This window comes from Cavia porcellus, unplaced genomic scaffold (genome assembly GCF_034190915.1).
Source record: "Cavia porcellus strain 051 isolate PalLab524CR breed Dunkin Hartley unplaced genomic scaffold, mCavPor4.1 scaffold_26, whole genome shotgun sequence".
NCBI classification, from domain to species: Eukaryota; Metazoa; Chordata; class Mammalia; order Rodentia; family Caviidae; genus Cavia; species Cavia porcellus.
Window position 1 is genome coordinate 50,152,577 of NW_026947509.1, and position 27,568 is coordinate 50,180,144.

Here is a 27,568-nt window from a genome sequence, read left to right on the forward strand (position 1 = left end):
AAATGCAAAGTCTAGAGTAAAAATACGTGTCCTATGGTTAGAACTATCAGAACATTCACTTACCTTGGAGCACAGTAGTAAAGGAGACCATGAAATCAGAAGCCCTGTGACTGGATGGCCTGAAATTTGAATCCTGAATATCCCTCCACCCTTGGATAATTCCTTAATCTGTGAGTGTCTCCCATTTGCTCACTTGAAAAAGTCAGAACCCACCTTGGAAGGTTGTTATATGGATGCATTGAGTTAATACATACGGAACATTTTGAAACAAATGTTTGGCACCTGCAAGGGTTGGTTGGCTTTCTTCTAACCTGGCCAAATGACAAGAGGCTAGGGAAGGTCTGTGTAGAATGCAGATAAGCAACAAACAGCACTCTTTTGGCAGAAGTCTTCCCCATGGGAGGCAGCTGAGATGGTTGATGTTGCTGTTGTAAGAGCCTGGAAAACTCCACTCAGGAATTAGTAGTCCTTTGTGTACACTTTCTGGCTATCAACTTTTTCAGGTTAAAATCCTGAAAAAAAGAGAAGGGTTTCTGTAGCCCCAATATTTGACAATGGAAGTCCTCCTCCCTCTTCTTGAAATAAGTAAGGTTCTAGTACATTTGAGATTTGGGGCATTTTCACAGACATAAGCTTCAGTTTCAACATGCAGATTAATATTTTTCTGATGGAACATTCTTTTCCTTTCCCTTTTAAAGTGCACTTTGCACTTTAAAAATCTCCTTGACAGGAAAGTAAAAAAATAGAAGTTTATGCTTTAGCTTAACTCAGATTCTTTCCGAATAATTCTGTCTAGTCAGCTCACATTTACACACTTCTTGCATATGGTATGTGTTCAATGATTATGCACTGGTTTCAGTTTTTGTCTTTTATTTTCATTTTTGTTTCAGCAAACTAACACTGAAAGCCTTGTTTAGAAGACCTGCAACTTCCATACTGGTTTAGCAGCAGAAACAACAACAACAGCAATTTAGTTAAGTTTTCCATCCAATTCTGAAGGGACCTATCCACTTGGGCTCGTACGTTAATTTGGTGCATGTCTAACCACACAGGAGTCTTAGATCTGAGAATCGCCTGTGAGTAAAAAAAGTACGTTTGTTCTCGCTTTCAGGCCTCCTACGGTCAGTTGTATTTTATTCACCTGTGCCAGAAGAGATCACAGACCCTAGCCATAAGAAATATTCATTTTGGTGAAATGGAAAAAAATATACAGGCGCTCCCTCAACCTCATATATACTTCAAAGAAAAAAAACAATGAAAGAGAAAAGAGAATTTCTAGATAGAAAGTCCGAGTGTACCAGGCCATCAAATGGTACATCTTCTTGTGCCCCATTTGCAGGAAACACAGGAAGCAGCCTGAGAAGTTGTTTAAAGGTAGCCGTGAAGAACTCCTGGGATTCCTGGGGTCAGAGACAGTGCCGATCATTCTTCCACATCACACCTTCATCTGGACCTGACCATACGTAAACGGAAAGAACCAATATTTCTTTAGTACTTCCCCTATGCCCAGTACTAGTCAAAGTACTTTATGAAAATTAGTTCATTGACTTTTGTATAAGACTTCCAAGAGATAAGTATTCTTGTGACCACTCGATAGATGAGGAAACTGAAGACCAAAAATCAGCTCACTCAAGCTTAGACAGTCCGCAAATAGTGAAGCAAAGTTCAAAGGCCTGTGGTCAGGTTCTGGAACCTTAGGTTCTGCCATACCATAGCATCCGATTTTTCAACCCCTAGTGTATGCCAGGGCTCCAGGATCCATGTGGTCACTGTGTTTGACAGCAACATGCCCTGCTTTAGCAGGGTAAGCAGGAGCCTTTTAATCAGAATTTTAGGAAGACGAGAAACTTCTCTCTCCTAAAATCAAGGGATTCTGAGTGCCACAGAGCTCTTCAAAAAGCCACTCATAAAATAAATTTTTACAAAATGGATGTTAAATCTTCTTAATGTCCAACCTGGAATATAGGGGAAAACAAGGACAAAAAGTTTGGTCTCTCTATCATGGCTCTGTTACATCCAGAGCTACAGAATCTATCTTAGTGCTGAGGAGTAGAGATTGCCTTAAGGACAGGACTGTCTCTGATTCCCAGGGCAAAGACAAGTCACCAGCTCGATCCTCTTCACACAGGAGAAACTGGAGAGGTTAAGTCTACCCAAAGGCCTCATTCACACCCTAACCTTTAAGAGGTGTATGTGTCATCTTCCACTTCTCTCTGCAGAGCAATTAGAATAAAATCACCACCATGGTGAGGTCCTGCATGATCCTCAGCTGGATGCTTCACTTTCAAGCTGGTTAAATATTCCCAGATCAGCAACTCTGATCCATTAATTACACAATCTTTGATTGTCACTTGTTTTTCTTGTAACAGAGTAATTCACAAAAGAAAGTAGGTGAGGGAGTTATGATAAGAGCATTGCAGTATTGGGGATTGTATGATGGTTACTTATAAAGAATAGGAGAAACAAAAAGAGAAAAGAAAGATTTTCGTTTTCTCAGACTCTGAGCGTCCCACCTTAGCCAGGGAGGATCAGGTGAGAGAGGCTCTGAAAGGATCACCTGGCCCTCAACCCCTGGGAATTCTCAGCACCGGGTTTGTTTTTGTCTGCCACAGAGGTGTGGTATGAGGGGTCACCTAGAAGGTGAAGGAGAAGTTAAATGCTCTACTTCCTTACGGTGAAGTAATACTCTGCAGTCAAACCAGGTGAGCTGAAATAACTCAGTATGCTTCTCCATAGAGCAAACACATTTGATCGCACACTTCCTCAAACCTTATTCCCATACTGAATTCCTGCCTCACCGCAGCCTGTGGGAGACACCTCAAAACTTCTGCCCAGTCCTCTGACACTGCCTGTCTGCTTCTGCTGCGTTACCAAAGCATAATGCATCCTTTAGAAGTTCTTGTGTAAATCACAGATGACTTGGAAAAGGTCACAACCACGGTTTATGAGGGGAACTCTTTCATTTTCGCTCTTTACCAGAAGCCCAGAAACTAAACACTGGAGCCACCAATGCAATCAAACTCCTCTCTGTGAAAAAAAGACCTGCATATTCTGAAAGGATGCTAGCAGTTGGTAGACAAAGTCTTGAGCATAAAACACATTTCAGCAGACCGAAATACAGAAGAATATGCTGCTGAAAGGAATTGATTCACTCAACTCTTTTGCCCACATCAAATTCACCTCCTTACCTTTCCCCCTTTTCTAAAGCTGGTTACCTAACCAGCTCTAGAAGGCCTAAATTTTGGCATTGTTATCCAACAGCTAGTCATGAGCATAATTGGAAGGCAGCCTGGTCCATTGGAAAAAACACAGGCTTTGTAGGAAACAGATCTTCCGCTGAGTTCTCATTCCATTTATTGCTAAGTGACTTGGGGCGAATTATTTAAACTCTCTGAGTTTAGTTTTCCATCTATGTAATTAGAATAATGGTTTGTACTTTAAAGGTTATTGTGAAGAATCAGTGTCTTAATGGGACTGAAGTATTTGGTGACTTAATGGCATTTGATAAATAAACCAGCTAATTTCAGGTAGATTAAGAAAGTAGGTTCGATAGAATAATTAAGTAAAATTATAATCTGATCATGTCACTTTCCACTTTAAATTTTAATGAATCCCTTTCTATTAAAACCTCAGTCTTGCACATATGTGTCTTACAAGGTGGCTCCCGCTCTGACTGTGACCTTGGCAGTCACATTATTGGTCCTCACTCCTCCGACTACACTCTGTGTGCCAGCCGTACTCCACTCTCTGTTGTAGGGGCAGTGGTGTCAGATGATGAAATTCATTCATACGGTTCTTTCTGGCTGAAATTTGTGCTTTCCTTGTCTGGCCTATAGCTAACTTAGTCACCTCTGAGCTTCTTTTAGTCACTGGGTGCCTCCAAAAGGCGAGCCTAGCATGTGGGTTACCAGAGTGTATTTCCTCTTTCTGAGCTTTTACACACCGTTCTGGAATTTCCTCGTCAGATGTCTGAATCCCCTTTACCCTGAGAGTTCACTCAGAGCCGAATGACATCTATTTTTCTCCTACCGTGCCTGGTACATACTAGGCAGCCACTAAAGGGCTCATAGTGGACAAACAGATGAATGTGTAGTGCCCACTGTCCATTTCTCAGGTGTCCAGTCAGTCACTTGTGAGCTGCTTTCCTGCTTCCCACTGTCTATTCCAAAGGTGAAACCGGATGGGGCAGAATGCCTTGCTGTTGAGGGAAGTTTGACAGCAAAATGGTTCAGATGTTCTCTTTCTTAGGAGTCAGTGTCGAAGACATAAGCCTAACAGAAAGCCTAACATTAAAAAAATACATGCTGTAATGTATGGTGTGATTATAACAAATTGTATAACAAATGCACAGTTATATAATCATGCATAGCAAAAATATCAAAAAGAAACAGGAAATTTTGAATTAGTCAGTTCTGGGTGTCCTGCTTTTCTGTATAGTCAGATAAGCTACAGTACCCCTTGAACTATTGCTATAATTAAAATAATGAGGAAAAAGTCTTCTAAATCAAATGCAAGTTTCTATTTGTACTAGAGAGAAGAAAAGAATTCTGGACAACTACTGATTTTTTGACAGCCTTATCTGTAAGTGTTTTAATTACCATTTAATTACCGTTACAGATGTTAGACTTCCCCAGCCTTGAAATTAGTGTCTACTCTACACTGACTCCTGGACAATCTCCTTCGCTACCTTCAGGACCCACTTCCTTCTGAGGCCTTCTTGGAGAAGACACTCCCCGAGTGAGAAAGGTCCAGCTTCTCCTTCCGGAGAAGTCCTGTACCATCTATGCATTAGCAAGTTATTTTCTCTATTCATTTACTATTAACTAATTTCCTCATTTCCCAATTGTATTTTTGGCTCCCTCCAGTTAAGACTTTACTTTTCAAAGACTCCATATATTCTAGGAGAGCACTGGTCACAGAGGCATGTCTTTGGAAATACCATTGATTAATGAATCCTGCATCTAAAGACTATGTTCTCTGCAACAAGAGGTACAGCTTGGTCATCTCCTGGGTTGTAAGCAATCAGCTCCCGACTTTGTTTTATGGGTTCCAGATTTCAACTGTGTTGCTTGGACTAGTACAATCAGTAGCAAGTTTTGAGTTAAGAAAATAAACGTTTCCTTTCTTCTAAGAAAAATTACTTTTCTTTGAAAAATTAAAAGAAATTATGTTTGTAAATATGTCACCTTTAAAAACAAAAGGAAAATGCAATCATAAAATTATGTTACTAGGTCATGGACAAGTTCTTACCTGTCCTATGTGAAATTTTGAAAATCCATGCATAACTTTGAATGATTTTTAAATTTCCTACATAATATTATAACAAGAATCATTTTAAAATATTGGAAGTCAGTAAACTTTTTTTTTTTTTTGTAAGAAGCTCCAATGTGTTAGAAATGTGCAGTTAAAATACAACTTTTAGCACGGTTTTAGGGTTTAGTATGTGAAGATTTTTTTGTACTTCGTCAGATGTTGTATGTTGCCGATTCAATATTGTTGCTTAATATTGCAGGCTCACAATTTCCTTAGCTCATACCAACTGCTCTTGAAAGGAACAATAATCCTTCTTTTGGTATCAACGGGTTAAAAAAAGATCTCAGCTTTACCCAGCCACACAAGCGTAACAGAAAGCATTTCATGGAGAACTGAAAATGGCCAGAGACACCTCCATAAATCCTTGGAAATAATCAGTTCTTCTTGGTTTGAACACTGGAAGCCTAAACTAATTTGAAATTGACAATCATATTTTCTGAGTTGTATAATACTTCTTTAGCTGAGTGAACTGGCCCTGGTTGGAAAAAGAATGAAGCCCACAGAAGACCTCCCATCCATACCTCAAAATCTCAGAAATCCCCAAAGATTAAGAGTATAAGTACACTGTTCTCTGCACATAGTAGGCATTTCAATTTTATCTATATCATACTTCAGTGGTTGAGTACAGCCACAGGAATCCAGCTAATGCTTCCCTCAAGTAGCCCAAGGCTTCATCAAACAATCCCACCCAGAATGAGCAGGAAGGACTGCATTAATGTCAGAGGCTCAGACTTCGAGATATGGTTGTGCTAGGACTTTGTTTTTAATGCTTTCCCCTTTTCCCTCTGAAAAAATGGGAAAAATACCCATTGGTACCCAAGTCATTGGAATGTTTGGGGGACATATATTAACAAGTTAGCATTTATAAAGGATTTAGGATGAGAGTAGCTATGTGAGTTCAAGGTATTTGTTTACGTTATTATGCAATCCTTCCTGAGCCTAATATGAAACAAAAGCAACTTTTATGACACATAACATATGGTTGCTAAAATAACCTCAGGAGGGACAGAGTACATTAATCCAACAAGATAAATAGATACCATTTGGAAGACTGAGAATTTATACTGAGATTGTAGGCTTTTAATGCTCTTTTAATTTTCAAACAAGGATTTTTTGAGAAAGAAAAATAGGCACCCTATCAGGACCTGTGTATTAAGGAGTGAAGACTCACATTTCTAGGCACATACTAACAAATATATTTACTAAGATAGTTTCTAATACAAGATTGAATACAGAAAAGGCTCCGTTAGCAGAATTAAACAAATGGGGGGCTGTGGAATATATAAAAAGAAGGTTCACCTGTGATCTTGGGTGTTACCCAGGTTTTAACTAGATTTCAGCAGACTCTTTTTGATTGTCAATCTTTGGTTAGCATTTTAGACGCTATTGAAAGTCCTAAATTCATGTTTGAATTGACAACAACAATGACTTTACCATCTACTTTGTAAACTCTTATACTCAGCTTGTAAAGGCAGAGTTCCTGCCCCCAGATAGCTATTAATCCTGGTCTACACTGGCACAGAGCTATCCCTATGCCTTGTATTTCCTCACTTGTCGAGGGATTAATACTAGGATAGCAGTGCTGACATTTCTGCCCGTGGGGGAGAGGGTGTGATTTAATTGTGTTAAGCTCCTTTATCTCCCTCCAGGTGTCTATAGGAAGCACAGTGTCCTCAGCTCAGGGTACAGGTGAGCCACACAGAGTCTTCCCCGCAAGTGTTAGATTCTGAGTTCAATTCCTGAGACTGGGGAAAAATAAAATAAAAAGTATACATTCTACTTTGCTATTTTAGAGAGCTAGGTTGACCAATGTTGAAAATAGGATAAGTAATTACAAATCTGAGATTCAGTGTTAGTAGGCCCATCTTTCAAAATCGGCTTTATGTATGAATGAGTAAAAAAATGATAACTTATTCCCAATCTGTTTCACTGTCTGATTTTACAGTGACTTGGTTTGAAAGAAAAGATAGCTCTTGTTTTGAGATCTTGCAGACTCCAATAACTTGTAATAAAATGGAAGTATGCTTACCTTTTCTAGGGCAAAGGAAAGAAAGGCAAAATAAAGTCAAAATATAAATTGAAACATGTAAACAATCCTTTCATATCATTAATCATCCTATAAATTCAAGATCTTGATCATAAATCTATTTTTAAAATCCCAGGTGAAGCATTTGCCGAGAGTTCAGGAGTTAAATCTTTTGTTCTTTCTGTATTTATAGATAACATATAGAGGAATTATCCATTCCACTGATAGGAATTTAGGATTTTATTTTATTTTATTTAAAGAGAAAAAAGAAATAAAAAAAAAGCAGTAAAATGGTACAAGTAATACAGAATTTCAAGAAAAAATATGCAGTAAGAAATCACTAGTTAATAGGTTACATATTATCTTAGAAACAGTTGTCCAAATTATAAAATTAAAGCATATAAAGTGGACATTTATACAGTGAGATTGCAGACAGTTCCCGTTCAATTATCCAACAAAAGCTCAGTAATATGGTTTTGGATTTTATTATTAAATAGGAGAAAATAGGCACCTTTTAGCAAAATATGCATGCTACACTCAGTTTCATTTTACTGTTGCTAACAAGACTGAGCAGTTAGTTTGATGTTGTCATATCCATAGTATTCAAGAGGGGCACCATTTGTCCCACTGCTGCTTACATCAAGATGAGTGGGAGGAGCCGAATGCAGTGAAGAGCAGGCACTCGGCTTTGTCCAACGCACCAAGTAGCTAAGCAACTGGACTACACATCACACATCTACCTTTCCAGCCAGCTGGTGATGTTACTAAACAACTACGCCCACAAATCCAGTGTCTCAGGGAACACTGTGTTTCTCCTTTGGGTAAAGCCTAAGGTAAAGAGTTCCAGGTCGTGGCAGCTCAGCTCTATGGAGCCATTAAGTGGGACAGGACGGCAGTCTGTACTCCTCTCAGAAGAGTTCGCAAGAGAACCTTACAGCATAAACTCAGAACTCTGGTCACCCTGAACTGCAAGGGAAATTGGGAAATGTAGTCCAGCATGTGCTCAGAAGGAGAAGAGTATGTTGATGAATATTTTGCAGTATTTGCTATATGCATGGCTTCTGCCTCCAAAAAGGCTATACACAAGGTGATCATAGAGCTTCGGGATATACATAAATATTCACATCTATGAACAATGATGATGTATTCTACCCAAGCAACTATTATTTATGTTTAAGCTATAGAAGGGAAGAGAAGGAAGAAAGAAATGGTTTGTTTACTTTCAATTACCTCATAAATTAGCTTATATCAAATTTCTCAGGATAATAATGGGGAGGTGAAGGCTTTTACCTTAAGTAACTTTTAGTGTTAGGTAGTGTATGTCAAGGAGCTTTTCTCTCTTCATTTCTTCAATCAATTGAGGGGGAAAATAAGCAAAAGTAAATCCCACTTCCTTTCTCAAGAGCCTGACTGTTGGCCCAGGCTGGGTTCCCAGAGTTGAAAGGTGGAGTGATTATGAGTGAAGCTGTCCTTTTGCTGATGGAGAAGAAAAGAATAATTCCAAGTCTGCACAGGAAGGACCAAGGAACAAGGAAATCTCCAGTTTTTCAAGTCCACTGAACAGGATTGCAAGAAGAGTCTAAAATAAAGAGTTCTCCACCGAGAAGTGCAAAGTCCTGAAGTCAGGCTGGCAGTGGAAAGACTCCCAAGGCCACAGCGCTCTGGGAACGGGGTGTTCTTGGGGCCTTAGGAAGTCGAGACTTTTCTATTTCAACTCTGCCTGGCGTTGGAGGCTTGCACACTTCCTCCATCTGAGGAAGTGTAATCTAGTCAACTCATCCATTCATGAGTCTGGTGATTTGTGACTACTGGAGAAGGAAAACTAAGGTAAAACTAAACTTCACAAACCGATTTTGTAAGGCCATTTGTATGACTTAATGTTGAGAGAGAAATTAGTTTTCATTTCGGAAAGGTGTTATGGCACAAAGTAGGAATGGGGTATATTGAATTTAGATTTAGTGAAGGTTGAACTTAATTCTTGGCCCTGGTAACTAGTCTGTGACATTGGATAAATGACTTACATTTATGAAGTCTTAGTTTTTTTGTCTGTAAAATAGGAGATGAAAATACTAACTAAATCATAGAATTTCTGAAGCATTAAAAGAATGTTCAAGGATATTAAATAGCTCAACAAATAATAGTTTAAAAAATTTCATGATATAGAAATTTTGCTTTCTTTCTGAGACTAATAACAGTCACTGATTCCTTAGAAAACTCAATTGGTCAGTGAAACCTTTCCCCTAGAATCCTTGAGAATCTATTTAGAATACAGTGGTAGTCAAGTCCTGAAAGCTGTTATATATAAGTAAAAGGCAACATAAGAATATTTCCTTTCAGATGTGAGCGATCCTCTTAAAAAAAATAAAGTAAATTTCCTAAGCATTTAAAGAAGTAAATGCTATTTAAAAAATGACACAGTTCATATAATGTGGCAGAAACAGGTCTATAGCGATATCTTTTTGTTTTGATGTAGGACATATATCCAATGCTAAGAATTCATGATTGTCTGGAATGTATTTATTATTTCCAAAATTAGCCATCTCTCCTATCATTACTCTCTTCAGATAAGTACAAATTTCATTTTCAAAAGGCTCCCAGTCCTTTCTGTGGAATCACTGGGCATGCCAGCACATCTTCAGGCAAACCGTGAGAAGAGTATTCATTGGCAATCACAAGAACAAAAGAAGATTTTTCTAAAGGTGATGATGCAGAAAAGGAAAGCAAATGCCCCTGAGGAACAGGGAGAAATGTCAAGGGAATTGGTGTATCTTCTTGGCACCCTGTGATCTGACCATGATGGGAATGTGCCAGTTCATTGCCCTGTGAAAAGCCCAAAAGGAAAAGAAGGATTTGGCTGATTGCACTCTAAAGATAAGTTGGAAAAATACTTGATGGTCTTAGGGAATAAGAGTTGTGACATAAATTGGGAAACACAGAATTTATGGGTATCATAAAATTAAAGAGCCTTCCCAAATATTCTGAGGAAATAATTGGAAACTTCTAATTATTGCAAAATAACTCAGTAATGATTCCCTTAATTTTATTAAGTTTGTGGTATGTGTCCATATTAAAATAAGTACTTTACAACATTAATACTTGAGGTACCCCTAAGAGGAAGGGCACCAATACTTCTCCCATTGTCTGCACCAGGAGATTGAGGTTTACACGAGTTCTTAACCTTAAGACACTATGTAGAATGCCAAGTGCAGAGGAAAAAAACCACTGCCACACAACCTAGCCCAGAAATCAGTTCATAGATGTACTTCTCAGTGATACTTAAATTCTAAGAAAATCTTGCTCACATATTCGATGAACCAATAGTGAATTTGATGCCTGGAAAGACATGTTTCTCTGAGGTCATACGCAGTGCTTTCAAAGGGATTTCCTTTATATATTTTATCTCTCTTAGGAGCAGCACAAAGATCTCACAGAGTGACTAATTTTTAGTAATTGTGATGGGCAAGGCTTTGTTGAGTCATTTGATTTCCAAATCACACTCTGATTCATCAGGTCTTCGTTGAACATTAATTATATTTAACATCTGACATCTTTTACCCTTTCTCAATATCATGGATAATCTGGGAGAAAATAAGACAAGTCAAACCCAGCCATGTTTAAAATGATCATTGAGCATTGGTGAATTAAAGCAAAAACTGAATAACTTCAATATCCCACAGAGTTTTTAAAATTTGTATATTTCATAAGGTAAAAGAACAGGATTGTGGACAAAATCTGCATTGCTATTTTGCTTTTATATCCAAAAAATCATATCAATGTGATTATTCTAGGCAGTAAAATTGTCAAGATGACAACATTTACTTAAATTAACTTCCTTTTTCAATCATCATAAAATTGAAAATGACTTATAAGGAAGAGCTAAGACTTGTAAAATGGTTAAGAATCTCTGTATACTAAAATGTACCCTGGCATTTCATTGACAATAGTATTTGAATCCTGCTTTAGGTATTCGAAAGATGTTAGCAACACTGAATCCTATGGACCAACTTAGAGGGGAACCTTTTTATTCCCTTGATAAAACAAAACTGCCTGTAGTGAATGTGTGCCTTTGCCAGTGTCTTTTCACCTTGTTCCCATAATGTTTTGATTTTCTGGGATTCTGCCCACCTCCATCACTGTCCAACTGTAGATCAGAGTGCAGAGGGGCGAGCTGGCATTTCCTCCCACCTTTTCTCTCACTGGCCAAGACCAGTCAGATAGAACTCATAGGAATCTGGCCCAAGAACAAAGCGTGGTTGGAGCTCTCAGTGGATAACAGCTTCCTGATGAGACTGTCCCAATTGTTCATCCTGAACCTGGCTAGTACCTTGCTTCTGATTTCTGGTGATCTAATTTTTTTTTTAAATATTGGGAGCTATCCCATATTCTTCCACTAAATTCTTCTTTTCTGTTGTTTTGCAAAGAGCACTAACTCTTTGATAAAGAACAATGTCTTTTCTTCTTTCTACAAAACTTCTTAAACACTTTTATTCCCTTCACTATTTGGAATAAGATCAAACCTTTCCTGACAGTGTTTGGTTTTCACAAAGGTAAAATTTTCGGTGAATGATGAACTCTTTTGGACTAAAATCATAATAATATAGATCGGAGTCCTGGATCATAATAGACAGGAGTAACTACATACAATAAAAAAAACAGTTCTATTCATTGTTCACTCCTATCTTCCAAGCTCTCATGATGAAGCCATCAAGGCACACACTTGCTAACTAGTAATTTCATTACACCAGAATACAGCCCACAGGTTTGAAGCAAGTTACTTTCTTACAAATTACAAAAAAACCCCAAACAAACAAACAAACAAGTGGGGCCAAATACTAAACTTCAGCAGGTGAATACAGAAACTGTTTTTGAAAGCTAATTTTTGAAAAGAAAATTCCATCACAGCAAATTACCTTGACTTTTTACATGGCTTCTTCACCAAGTGGTTTCATATTTAGTATCTTGGTCCTCGAAATAAGTCTTTGAATAAAATATGCATACTGGGAAAAAAAGAAAGAAAATGGTGACCCAAAGATATTAGAGTTAGTTGACTTAAATATAAGTACCCAACATAAGTGCAAGAGTAATAGATGGACTAGCAATTATTAGGCACTTAGTAAATTCTGGGCCTGTTCTGAGTATTTGCCAGATTGCTCACTTAATTAATTTAATTAGTCCCATTGACTAGAATTTAGGAAGATTAAGTGAGTCCCTCAAGGTTGTGCAGCAAATAGAAGATAGATCCCCATCATGAATCAAAGGCCAATTGGGTTTCACATCAGAACTTTTGGGAAGTACCTTCAAAATGAGCTTTCTGTTGTGGTCTCTGAAGCAATAAGCACCATGCCTGGACTATTTTAGATGTCTGCTAGTTTGAGACTGAGTGTATTTTAACTTATTCAATAAGAATGGCTGAAATTCAATTCTAGTAACCCTGATATTCCAGTTAACTTCCAGTTAATTCATTACCCAAAACAACTACAGGAGTTTGGGATCCTTGCTTGGCCTGGCCAGGGAACTTTATGGCTTCCTGCTGCACTGGACCAGATCAGCGGGTCTTGAGCCCACCTGCATCAACTGCCCGGCTCCCTGCCATGCTTGGTGGACTCTGGGTCCCTGGCCTGCTGGCACCCTCAGTTCCAGAGGCTGAGCGGCCTGCAGTGAGTGTCCCCACACTATCCTCTGAACCAGGTAGTTTGGGATCATTGCTCCCAGTAGCCAAGGAACTTCACAGCTTCCTGCCACACTTGACCTGTACCACAGGGCTTGGGTCTGCCTGCTCCATCCCCAGTGATTCTCTCTCAATCTGCAGAACTGGGCAGCCAGAGTCCCAGGAGCTGAGGGCATATAAAAGGCTCTGGGGAAGCCTTGGAATAACACTTGAAATACAGAAATATAGGCAAATGACAAAACGAAAGACCAAAATACAATGTCAAACATCCAGCCCATCCCAAGGAACCCTAGGAGCTATGTACACAGAAGAAAATATATACCATACACCTGAAATACCTGACATAATAGCAACTGAAATAAAGAAGCAACTCTGGGAAGCTTTAAAGGAATTCAAACTAGAAATAATCTCCCAAGTAAAAGAAGAAATGAAAAAAGAAATGAAAGAAATGCTGAACATACCTAAAGAAGACACAGTTAAAAAATTGGATAAACTAAACAAAAAGGTAGAATCCCTGGATGAACAATATAAGAAACAAACAGAATACATAAAGCAGATGCAAAGAGATATATAGGAAATCAAAAATTCCATCAAAAGTTGTAAAAACTGCCTCAATGAAAGTGAAGATAGAATTTCAGACCTCAAAGACAAGATTGCAGCTAGTAAACAGGAAAGGAAAGATCTTTTAAAAATAACAAGGAATCAGGAAATAACAAATCAACAGCTTCAAGATGATGCAAAGAAAAACAACATACGATTGATAGGGATAAGTGAAAAAGAAGGGAACAACATAAAGGATGTCAAAAGGATATTTAAAGAAGTAAGTAATAGCTGAAAATTTCCCAAACATGAGAATGGAAACTAACATCAGGATCAGTGAAGCATATAGAACTCCAAATAGCCATAACCAAAATAAAACTACACCCAGACATATAATAATCACCATCCCAGAAATCCAATATAAGAATAGAATATTAAAAGCTATCAGAGAGAAAAGACAGATCACCCCTAAAGACAAACCCATCAGAATCACAGCAGACTTCTCAGCACAAACAATAAAGTCAAGAAGAGAATGGAGTGAAGTATTTCAGATCCTAAAGGAAAATGATTTCCAACCTATACTGATGTACTTCAAAATCTATAGAGAAATAATATACTTCCATGACAAAGAACAGCTGAAGAACTTTGATCACCAAGCCAACTCTGCAAAGAATACAGAAAGACAGATTAGATATACTTAGGAAAAAACCACTAATCAAAGCAGACAGTTAGAGACTCTGGAGAACATGGCGGACAGACAACAGCAACTACTGAACGCTCTCTAAAGGCTCGGCTCTGAGGCCAGGAATGATGCGGACTAAGGAGATACGAACCAGTAGAGATATATGCTCTGCTGACTCAGGAACGAACTGGGCTGAGAGAATCCAACTTGGAATACAGTCCTGGCGCTAAAATAGGAACAGAAAAATCTCGGTGCGGAGGCTCGACTCCGCGCCATTGGAAACCGCGGTTTGGATTTCCCACCGCGCGGCGACCGGCTACCTCCACAGCGGCTCAGTTAGGAGAGACGCGACCGCCGAGCTCGGGAACGGAGTCGGAAACGCGACGGACAGGAAGGAAGGCTGACTGGTGGCGAGGTGAGCAAGGAACTGACTCCCTACCGCAGTCTGACTCCAGCGGAGGATTTTCTGGGCGCGGGCAGTCCTGTAAGAGCAGGGCGCGGTGGCAACTGCAGCCGCGCATTTCCCTCTCGGACGGGATTGGTGAAAGGTGCCTGGCTGGAGGGACGCTGCTCGCGGACTCCCTAGGCTGGCCTAACCCAGATCCCAGAGCCTGACGGTGGCCCTGAGGAGCGACCGACTTCCGCGTAGGCTGCCTCCTCCGCAACCCCCTGGGGCGCAGCGGTGAGCTGGAACAACTAGCCAGCGCAATTCGATCAAGCTGTAGCTGACAGGCAGGGAAGCCGGGCCTCCTGTGTAAGATTACATTTTATAAGGAACAGAAAATATGGGGAAGGGAAGCAACAAAAAAGGCTCCTCGACCCCCAATCCTGAGAATCAGGCAATAGTGGACACTGTACCAATATACATTAAGCGCCATTTAGAGAGCCTCATAGACCAATTCAGGAATGAAGTTATCAATGACCTGAAGCTAGAAGTATGCAGAATAGTTAGAGAAATGCTAAGCACCACCCAGGAAAAAGCAGATGGTGGAGTGGAAGAACAGAAAAAGAGGGGAGAATTGCTTGATGGAGAAAACAGAGAAAGCATTGAGTATGTGAAGCAGGTGCAAAGGGACTATCAAGAAATCAAGGAGTCTACCCAAGACTGGCATAACAGCTTGAAAGAAACTAAGGACAGACTATCTGAATTGGAGGGCAGACTTGAAACATGGGAGAATGAAATGAAAAACTTCTTAAAAATAACAAAGAAACACACAGCAATAATACAAAGACAAGAAGATGATAAGAGGAGCCATAACTTAAGGATTAAGAACATAAAAGAAGAAGTAGGGACACAAACAAGTGAACTACAAAAGCTACTCACAGAAATAATCCAGGAGAATTTTCCTAATTTAGCAAAAGGTAAAGATACTCAAATATATGAGGCATACAGGACCCCAGCTACCTACAACCCTAACAGAGAAACACCCAGGCATATAATAATAAAAATTCCAGAAATTCAATACAAGAACAGAATATTAAAAGCTGTAAGAGACAAGAAACAGATCACTTACAAGGGAAGACCCATCAAAATTACAGCAGATTTCTCTTCACAAACCATCAAATCACGAAGAGCATGGGGAGAAATAATTCAAGCTTTGAAAGATAATAATCTACAGCCAAGATTGAGATATCCTGCACAACTGTCCCTGGAAATTGATGGAAAAACGAGGTGCTTCCAAGATAAAGAGGAACTGGGGGAATTTGCAACCACCAATTCAACCCTACAGAAAGTATTGCAGGATATTCTAAAAAAAGAAAAATACAAAGAACCCAGAAATAGGGGCGGGGAGGCCACAACGAATAGAGCAGAGAACAAAACGAAGAAGACAAACTGACAGCTACTGACAGAAAAAGAGCTCAACAGAAATGAGACAGAGAAGATTGGATGATAGGAACAGCTTTTTTTGGAGAAAATGACATCTTAATAGGTAATGCTGATTTAGTACCATCTTGTTTTGAAGTCTCATCTAGCTTTTGTTCTTCTGTCTCCAATGGTCTAAACAGGTTGTATCTTATTGGATTTTACTATGTACGATAGTATAAGAAAAAACCTTTTAAAGACAAGGAGATTATGCAGAGACCATTGTTCATTTTCTGTTAGTCGATTCTAAATACTCTATAATGCTGTCATTCTCTTAAATGGATTTACATTGTTTTGATATACTTAATGCTACAGTATATGAAGTTGTACTCAAGGACTTCAGGGAGGGAGTCAATATGGTAACTATTTTTGGGTCAGGATTGGCTGGTGGTGAAACACTATTCTGCTTAAATGGTTATGTTTTGATCTGCCCTGTTTCGCTGTTATGCCCTCTTTTTTTTCTCAATCTCCACTCCATTATTTACTTTTTTATTTTTATCCATTTAATTACAGGGAAAAATATAGCAGGATATAATATAGTAACCCACTTTGACTTTCTATTATCTCGATTTGAAGCCCTGTATTACTCTCACCATCTTGTTTTTGACTGAGGTTCCTATATTCTGTTTTGCTGGATAGTATCAGGTTCGAAAGTTTAGGCATCAGCTGAGAAGATAATGAGATTCATTATAACGCCCATTCTCGTTGACTTTTATCTACTTTTGAAGACCTACAATGTCTCCAATGTTTTGGTTTTGTCGGTTTTATTCTTTACGGTTTTGTTCAATTGTATTACAACTAATGATATAGGCAATTCTATTAGAAATAGCGGGAGGCATTAGGGTAACCATTGTTGATCACCTTGTATTATGTTTTTATATTATCTATTATGTCCACCCTTTTGACTTGACCGATTCTGTTCTGTTATGTCACATTTGGTTTTACTCTCTTCCAAAAAAGCAACAAGAACCGTGGGAGCAATGAAATCCAAAATGTGTAATAGTCACTGTACAAAAGAGAGGAAAAGAAAGTGCTCTAAACTATATAACTGCATGTATATTTAAAAGTATAAGATAGAAAATGATATCGCAGAGTTTTATTGGATCATTGAACAGAACTGTTTGCAGTATCATTGGTGGAATGTCCACTCTACAAGCTTTAATTTTGTGACTTGAACAATTATTTCTAAGAAGGCAATATGTAATCCATTAACTAGTGATTTCCTACTGCGCATTTTTTTATTCTGTAAATCTGTATAACTTGTACCCCTTCACTGTTTTTTTTCTTTCTTTTCTTTTCTCCTTAAATAAAAATTAAAAAAAAAAAAAAAAAAAAACAAAGCAGACAGTTAAACAGAATGGAAAGATAAAGATGCAACAGGAGAAAGATAACATGTCAACAATAAACCTACATATAACATTTATAACCATTAATGTAAATGGTCTCAATGCACCAATTAAAAGAAACACACTGGCAGAATGGATCAAGAAACAACATCCAACCATATGCTGTCTGTAAGAAATCCATTTAACCCAAAAGGATACTCACAGAATGAAAGTCAAAGGATGGAAAACAGTACTACATGCAACAGGACCCCCCCCCCCCAAAAAGCAGGGATAGCGATTCTGTTTGCAGACAATGTGAACTTTAAACCAATAATGATCATAAGAGATAAAGAAGAAGGTTATTACATACTGGTTAGGGGAAAACTTGAAGAGGAAGAGATAACAATCTTAAATATATACACACCAAATTCCAGAGCACCCAGTTATATAAAGCAAGTATTAACAGAAATGAAAAACCAAATTAGCAGTACACAACTATAACAGGAGACCTTAACATACTATTGATACCAAGGGACAGATCAATCAGACAGAAAATCAGCAAAGAAATAACAGAACTGAATCACATCTGTGAACAAATGGACTTGATAGACATATACAGAGTGTTCCAGCCAACAACATCAGAAGACACATTCTTCTCAGCAGTACATGGGACATTCTCTAAAATAGACCATATATTAGCCCACAGAACATACTTAAATAAATGCAAAAGAGCTGAAATTATCCCATGCATGTTATTGGATCATAAAATTATGTAATGTAAATGAAAAAATTAGAAATTAATGCCATGAAATTAGAAATTAATGATAAAAGATACTGCAAAAATTGCACAAATGGAAACTGAATCACACAATCTTGATAATCAGTGGGTCACAGGGGAAATTAAAGAAAAAATTAAACAATACTTACAAGCAAAAGAAAACACAAATACAACTTACCAGAATCTGTGAGATGCAATGAAAGCTGTTCTCAGAGGAAAATTTATTGCACTGAGTTCGCACATCAGGAAAACAGAATTAATAAAAAATAAATAACCTGATGCTACACCTCAAACATCTAGAAAAAGAAGAGCAAGTCAAGCCCAAAGCCAAAAGAAGGAAAGAATTATAAAAATCAGAGCAGAAATTAATGTAATAGAGACTAAGAAAACAATCCAAAGAATCAATGAATCAAAGAGTTGATTCCTTAAAGAATAAATAAAATTGATAAGTCCCTAGCCAACCTTATTTTAAAAAGGGGAGAAAAAGCTCAAATTCATGTAATAAGGAATGAAAAAGGTGAAATCACTACAGACTCTGTAGAAATACAGAAGATCATCAACACCTATTTTGAAAACCTCTACTCTCATAGGTTTGATAACAGAGAAGAAATAGACAGGTTCCTAGAAATATATGAAGTATCAAATCTAGGTCAAGAAGATGTAAAACTGCTGAATAGCCCAATTTCTGTTAATGAAATTGAAAATATAATTAAATCCCTACCTACAAAGAAGAGCCCAGGCCCAGATGGATTCACTGCAGAATTCTAAAAGTACAAAGAAGACTTAATGCCGACACTTCTCAAACTCTTCAATGAAATTGAAAAGGAATCAATCCTTCCTAAGTCATTCCTGGAAGCAAATATTACTCTAGAACCAAAACCTGAGAAAGACCAACTAAAAAAGAGAACTGCAGGCCAATCTCCCTAATGAACACAGATGTAAAAATCCTTAATAAAATATTGGCAAATAGAATACAGCAAATCATCAAGATTATACACCATGACCAAGTGGGATTCATCCCAGGCATGCAGGGATGGTTCAGCATACGTAAATCAAGAAATGTAATCTACCATATCAATAAAACCAAAAGTAAGAATCCCATGATCATCTCTATAGATGCAGAAAAAACTTTTGATAAGGTCCAACATTCATTTATGATAAGAACCTTACAGAAAATTGGAATAGATGGACTTTACCTTAATATAATAAAGGCATCTATGACAAACCAACATCCAGTATCATACTAAATGGCCAAAAACTAAAGGCCTTTACCTTAAAATCAGGCACAAGACAAGGATGTCCTTTATCATCACTCCTATTTAATATAGTACTGGAAATACTAGCCAGAGCAGTTAGACAAGAGAGAGAAATAAAAGGGTAAAGATAGGAAAACAAGAACTTAAATTATCATTATTTGCAGATGACATGATACTCTACATAGAAGACCCTCAAAACTCTGTTGAAAGACTCCTAGATATAATAAATAAATTCAACAATGTAGCTGGATGCAACATCAAAATGTAAATATCAATAGCATTTCCATACACTAACAATAAAATCACAGAGAAATAAGAGAATCCACACCCTTCACACTAGCAACTAAAAAAAGGAAATATTTAGGAATTATTCTCATGAAAGAAGTGAAAGATCTATATAGAGAAAATAATGATACACTGAAAAAAGAAATGAAAGAGGATCTCAGAAAATGGAGAGACATCCCTTGCTCATGGATAGGAAGAATAACTATTGTGAAAATGTCCATTCTCCCAAAACTGTTATACAGATTCAATGCAATCCCAATAAAAATACCATCAACATACCTTATAGATCTAGAGAAATCACTCCTAAAATTCATCTGGAGCGAGAAGAGATGTAGAATAGCAAAGACAGTTCTAAGCAGCAAAGGCAAGGCAGGAGGTATCACAATCCCTGACTTGAAGTTATACTACAAAGCAACTGTAGTAAAATCAACATGGTACTGGAATCAAAACAAAGCTGAAGATCAATGGAATAGATTAGAAGATACAACTACAACTACAAACACACTCATGCACTTATCTTTGACAAAGGGGCCAAACATGTTCACTGGAAGAACGACAATCTCTTTAATAAATGGTGTTAGAAAAACTGGCTCTCCATATGCCGAAAACTAAAATTAGACCCATGCCTATCACCATATGTAATAAATTAAAATCTAAATGGATCAAAGATCTGAATATTAAAACAGAAACACTAAATTTATGAAGACAAATTGGGTAAAAATCTTGAAGACATAGGGGTAGGTAGAGAATTCATGAACAGGAATCAAACCGCACGAGAAATACTTCCCAGAATCAATAACTGGGATCACCTCTTATTAAAAAGTTTCTGCATGTCAAAAGAAATCTCCAGCATAGAGAAAAGCAAACCCATATACTGGGAAAAAATCTTAGTGAACCGTCCCTCAGACAAAGGACTTCTGTGTAAAACATACAAAGAATTAAAAAAAATCAGACTCCCAAAATTCAAAGATCCAATTCAAAAATGGGCATCTGAGATGAATATACAATTCTCAGATGAAGAAATACAAATGGCAAATAAATACATGAAAAAATGTTCATCATCATTAGTTATTAGAGAAATGCAAATTAAAACCACACTGAGATTCCATCTCACTCCTGAAAGAATGGCCAGGATCAAGAAAACCACCACCAACAAATGTTGGAGAGGCTGTGGGGAAAAAGGAACTCCTGTACTGTTGGTGGGAGTGTAGACTGGGGCAACCATTGTGGATGTCAGTATGGAGATTTCTCAAAAAGCTGGGATTGGAAGGAAGTCTCATTTGTTCCAGCTATTCCACTTCTAGGCATATTCCCAGAAGAACTGAAAACATCATACCACAGTGATATATGTGCCCCCATGTTTATAGCAGCACAATTTGTAATAACTAGATCTTGGAAACAACCAAAGTGACCATCAACTGAGGAATGGATAAAGAAGTTGTGGTAGTTTTATACAATGGAGTACTACTCAGGTATAAAGAATGATCACATTGAGATATTTATAAGTAAGTGGGTGCAGCTTGAGACCATACTCATAAGCAAAATAAATCAAATTCACATGTATAAATACCGAATAGTTTCCCTAGTGTAAGAAATGTTAAGAATACAAAAAAGTATGTGGTAATCATGATTTCCCATTATATTTTCCCCATTATATATGTTTTGAAGCCTTATAATGTTTTTATTCATTAATTGGAATGGTTTTATTCTGGGATCTTTGATTTTATTGTCTGTGATGGTATGAACAGTTATTTTGAAAAAAAAACAAGACATTATAATAGCTAGTGCTAATTTAATATCAGCTTGTTTTGAAGTTCCATCAAGTTTTTGTTCTGTCTCCATCGGTTTTATCATGTCGTATCTTGTTGGATTTTATTATATGTAATAGTATAAACAATTTTTTATAGTCAAGGAGATAATATAGAAACCGTTGCTCATTTTCTGTTAGTTGGTTCTAAATACCCTGTAATACTTTTACCCTCTTGAATGATTTTACAACTGTCTTGTTATGTGTGATAGTATACGAAGACATACTGAAATATTTCAAGGAAAGAGACGCTATGGTAACTACTGTTATGTAGGGTTATCCTGTGGTGAAACAGTGTGTTGCTTAAATTGTTCTGTTCTGACCTGTGTTGTTATGTCCTCTTTCATCTTAATCTCCTCCTTTATATATATATTTTTTTAAATTAAAAAAACAACTACAGCACACAGGGAAAAAAAATCAGACTTCATTATGTTTTCTTTTACACAAAACAAACAGCAACAACATCAGTAAACAAGGAAAAGGAGATACAAGCATCCACCTCTGTGTGTATGGAGATGTATCACTTATTAGAAATTCATATTAATCATCTCCTCCTTAGCTGTATTTCTTTTTATATTATAGTATCTATCTATCTATCTATCTATCTATCTATCTATCTATATTACATTTTGTTATGATAATCTGAATATTTTAGTTGACCATATATTAGATTTTGGCCTCATTTCTCATTGCTTCATATATAATTTTCGCTATGCATATTCTAACATCCTCTCTCTGCAAATAGTATTGACAGATGACAGGTTATTTATTTCTCCTATTTATATCCAAATGGGCAGCCCCTCCTAGATGTACTGCTCATGTGTGTCTTAATCTTTTCTTTCCAGGGGTGTTGTCCGGATTCCTGGGTCTTTCTTTTATCACCTGGATTACCTGGAGTTTCTGCCACTGGGCTGCTTCACTCCCGGAGAAAATCTAGTAAACAAGGTTCTGAATAAATCACCTAAATTCCTTCACTTCTTTCTATCCTCTTTTACTCAAACTAATATTTTAGTTTATAAGAAATTACAGTCAAAGCTTCTTATAGTTAAAATTTCAAAATGCCAGTCCTTTTAATACTAACAAAATGGCTATTCCAATTGACAAACCTATGGTGTTTATTTCAGACAGCACATTCTGCATAAGTATCGATTACCTCTTAATGTTCGTTTTTCGATTTTGCAAATTCTTGCCTACCAGTTCCCAGGACAGTAGTTACATAGTAGATACTATACAAAATAAACTCTAGCATACACTCTCTTTTCTCTAAGCTATGCCTTATTCCTTCAGAAGCCTGATAGTATTTCTTCAGTGGCAAACTGATTCAAGAAACATTAACTCAAAAAGGAATGTATCCTACTCAAAGTACGCTTCTCAGCCCACCAGCACCTGTGTCACTTGAGTATTCAGAACCCAGGCTACCCTGGGCCTCCTAAACAAGTATTTCAGGTAGATTACCAGATGATCGGCAAAAGATTTAATCCAAGGAATATATTCCAAATAGTTTATGGTGTGGCTTTAAGAGTGCAGTATCAAGATAAAACCATCAGTGCACCCTAGGCTCAGTGGGACAGAGGATGAGACTGGGTAACCGAGACAGGGGTTACAGGAAGAGGGGTTACATCAGCTGCAAGACTAGTCTAAAGACTTCTCTTCAGCGTCTTCCCTGATCTATCTAACATCAGTTTTATCTGGAATTTTCCAGCAATCACTCTTTCTAATTTAGTCAGGCCAGATTTTGCATCCATGTGCAAATATTATATATTATCACTTTTTATAGTCAGGCTTCTTGAACAGAACCAGTGGATGTAGTCACACATGCATGAAGTGACTACACTTCACTATATATAAAGAGTTGGGTCCTGCAGGTCTGGAAGCTGGCAAGTCTCAAGATACACAGGTTATGTGGTCAAACAGAGACCTTGGAGAGCCAAATATTTCCCTCTGGTTCAAATCTTCAGGCCTCAGAACCAAGAGAATTAATGTTGTAGGTTTGGTCTGAAGATTGGCTGGCTGAAAACAGAAAGTGTTGCTGTTTTCATTTGAGTCCAACAACAGGAATAAATCTCCTGTCCATGAACAAAGTCTATCAGACACGAAGAAAAAAAGCTCTGACAGAATAATGTCTAACCAAATCTCTGGGCATCTGATGGCCCAGTCAAGTTGACATATGAAATGTACAGAAGCGCGTCCTATATTGCCGTTCTCTAGAGTCTTCCTTCCATCACTCCTTTTGCAAGCACTAATTTTCCAGTAAGTTTTCCCTTTGTGGATTTCCTTCTAGTCTCAACTGCCTGTAGCATTCAGAGAACTGAAAACATGGTGTGGTTGGGGCAGTTTTTTCTACTTAGCATTGATTTGTTAGTCTTGTCTTTACTGGGTGGGTACCATCTTTTCTGGTAGCATCCATCCAAAGAGTGGACTCTTCATATATTTACTGTATACTTTCAGTATTCAAATGCTTCTCATATCCAAGCTTTAATTTAATTAAATGACAATTTAATTCCCCTGATTAAAGTCATAAAATGATTACCTTACTATTTTTAATAATTAAAAGTATGAGAATAATTTTATTTTTTGGTTGTGGGAATCAAATTCAGGACCTTGTGCTTGCCCGGCAGGCACTGTGCCACTGGGTTACATCCCCAACTCTAGGATAATTTTTTGCAAGAAATACTTGCCAGTGAAACTTCATCATTTGCATTGCATGTGCACTGCTGGGGATATTCTTGATACCATAGTACATTTCTGTAATATCCCTGAGTATGAGAAATGAGTTGAACATGTGAAATGATGCCAATCTAAAATTTTAATCTGAATTAACCACTTTAACCCCAATTCTCACATAGATATAGATTTTGACGAGAGGCCTCAGGATATATGTATCCCCCATGATCTTGAGTATGAAGATATTATATTATGTTCTAGAAATCCTGCAGCTGTAAGTTTAGAGAAGGAGGTAAACAAAGGACACAGAAAAGGACATGGTACTCCTAACAAGAATATGTGTTTTCAGCAAGAGCCTGGGCAGAAAGTGACTCTTTGCAAGCAAGCAGGTTTAAAATGTCCATTGATTGACTTTAGCAAATCACATCATAATAGAAAAGCTGGCACTAAAGCTGATCCAGCAATTGCCACAGGCTTCTCTCCCAGGACAGTATCAGCTCGCTTGAGCAGCACACCTGGAAGAGGGGATGGACATATATAAGGAGAGTCAGGAGGTGAGAACAAAAGGGTTTCTGTGCCTGTACCCTGTCCATGAGAGCAGAAAGCTGCCACTGACCAGACTAGCCTTGCTACAGGTCCGGGCATTCGTGTGTGTCCCTGTACCAGCTCCTATGGTCCAAAGGACTGCATTCCCTGTGGCGGTGACATTTCATCTTTAGCTTTCTCTTCTTTGGGAAACTTATTCCCATGCTTTTTTCCTAGAACTTTTCCCTCTCAGAAACCTCACTTTCTGAGATTAAAGGAGAATAAAAAGAATACCTTTCATTCTTGGTTTGAATAGCCTAACCTAACATTTGCAAGATTTAGAGCAAGAGTACAAAAGGACATCAATATACCACATATCTGCATACTTAAAAGTTTAAACCAGCAAACGCTTAAATGAAGCATTGCATCCTGATTTTGAGTGGGAAGCAAATTCAAGTTTGGGGTGTTTATAGATTCCATAGGTCTGCACTGAAAGACAATAGGTAAGGGACACCCCCAGACTTCTGTTTCTCGGACTTAACCCTCAGGCTTCTGGCTCCATCTTTCCCAGCACCAAAAGCATAAACGTGATGTAGATGACCTGGTCGCCTTTAGATAAAGCTTTATATACAACCTTCCATTACTTTCAAAATTCCACAAAATCAGAGTCAGCTTTCCTTAACCAGAATCTTAGGAACTAGCACAGTCCACCATTTGGAGCATGGAGAGGTAACAGGCCAGTGCAAATGCAGCAGGCTCAGGTCCTTTTGGTGAGGGAATAATGGAGTCTTTGGAACCCAGACAATAGTCTCAAAAGAGAATATGCAGACTGATTAAAGAAGAAATAGTGAAATTTCAAATGCAGAGCTTGAGGAAAGGGTTTTTCTTCTCTAGGTTTAAGTAGCCTGATCGTGGGAGGGGCTAATAGGGGCTCTTAAAGTTTAGTTCAAAAGAAAAAAAAAATTTTTTAAACACAGTACTACAAGAAAACACAGAGGCTGCAACTCAGTGGTAAACTAGCAGAGCACTCAGGTCAGAGCTGCATGCAATTCCATACAAACCATCCTCTGGTATTCTCAGCTGGCATCCAAAAGAATGCCCGTCCTTCACACAGAGTCTGGGAAAGGCTTCACAATACTTGGTGTCAATGTATAAATGAGAATTCAGACCTTCCTTTTATTTTTACAAAAACCCCTAAACCAAAATACAGACTCCCAGCTCAACCAGAATAAGACACAGAGGTTACCAGAGCCTAGCAAAAGAAATATCCAGACCCCCTGAAGTCAGAGAGGAGAGTAAATGGGGGAGATGGTTAGATATCAAACCCTTATTTCAAGATATAAAATTTTCCAAAAAGATGTTAGATTTTCTTTTCAACAGCTATGAACCAAAATACTAATATTAAAAAATTAATAGTGTCACCTCTCAGGTTATTTTATGAATAGTTTATTTCTCAGACAGGTCATAAAAACTAGTTCTGTGTTTAGGGCTAAAAGGGGGAAAAATTCTTCTGCACCTGGTCCAGAAGTGCTGCTTAGCTTTTGAGAATAATTTTGAACGGCACAAAGGCATTTTCCTATTGATGGTTTTACTCTGGGCTTTTTTTTTTTTTTGAAACTGCCTGGAGCATCAAATTAAAAACAAACTCCAAAAAACAGGTGTGTGTGCATTTCCTATGGGAATCTGTCATCCCTCCGGCTCCCCTCTCCTGCAAGAAACAGCACAAATTCAGATTTCCTCCTTCAAGTCGTGCTGCAACACGCCAAAGGCAGACACCACACACCTGCTCCACTGTCCACAAGCGTCACTCATCGTCATCAGGAAGGAGGGTGCGAGAGGCCCCCGAAGGACGATCCTGGCCACCTGATCGTCCGGGCATGGCCTTGGGGAGTGTCTCCATCTCATGGTATTGAGTTACCAAATTTGAAAAAGTCACGGCTGCAGGGCAAACTGGCTGCATAACTCCTTGACTGAGAATAAGGCTGGCAACATTTTTTATGCTTTGTCAGCTTTCGGTACAGTTTGGAGAATACTACACACATACGCCATTCCTCTCGTCTTGTCCTGATTTATTTGCACCATCTGTGAAGAAAACCATGGACTAGAAAGAAATCAGTTTGACAACTTCTTTGGCCCAAAGAGTTGTGTTTTCTCGGTATTCTTGTCTAGGCTTGTTTCAAAAACACACTGGTGGAGCAGAACTGGAAAGTTTCTCATCTAAAATGGACTTGAACAGTTATGACCTGGCTGGGGTTCATTTGTCAAATGAAAAGTAAGTGCTGTGATTCCTAATTGAATTTGAAAGCACTGTCTCCTGCAGGGAAATATTATAATGCAGAGATCCCCCCAACACACACACTCACCACTTAGTTTACTAGGGTGGGTTTAAGAATGACTCCTCACCATATCCATATCCTTATTGCCAGGATAGTGAATAGTTTAGGCTCTCTTGCTGCAGGGATTTCACAGGTGAGACTAAATGAAAACTCTTGCTCTGGAAACACTGGCAGGCTGGAGTAGGCAGGTGGGCCCAATTTAATCCTGAAGGGCCCTTAAAAGAGGCAGAAAGGTTCTCAAGAGAGAGGCAGAGAGATTTGAAAATGTTGCTCTGCCTTCTTTGAGGATGGAGTGCCAGGGCCAGAGCCAAGGCAACCAGGTGGCTTCTAGAAGCTAGAAAAGCAGAATCAGGAAGGAAACGGATTTGCCTGTGGAGTCTCCAGGTAGCACAGTCTTGATGGCCGCCCACTGCACGCCATTTTGGATCTTTGACCTCCAGAATGTCAGCAAATGAATTTGTGTTACATTAAGTCACTAATTTTTTCTTATTACAGTCAG

The 27,568-nt window shown here is 38.2% G+C and overlaps 1 long non-coding RNA gene across 1 annotated transcript in view; it reads right to left on the reverse strand.

Moving 5' to 3' along the window:
• Window positions 1-1,008: 1,008 nt before the first annotated feature.
• LOC134473152 (uncharacterized) overlaps window positions 1,009-27,568 on the reverse strand; it is a 66,203-nt gene continuing 39,643 nt past the window's right edge. Inside the window, exons 2-3 of the long non-coding RNA XR_010043246.1 lie at window positions 12,250-12,336; window positions 1,009-1,453 (exon numbers count right to left, since the gene is read on the reverse strand). This is a non-coding gene — a long non-coding RNA (uncharacterized LOC134473152). The remainder of the gene's footprint in view (window positions 1,454-12,249; window positions 12,337-27,568) is intronic.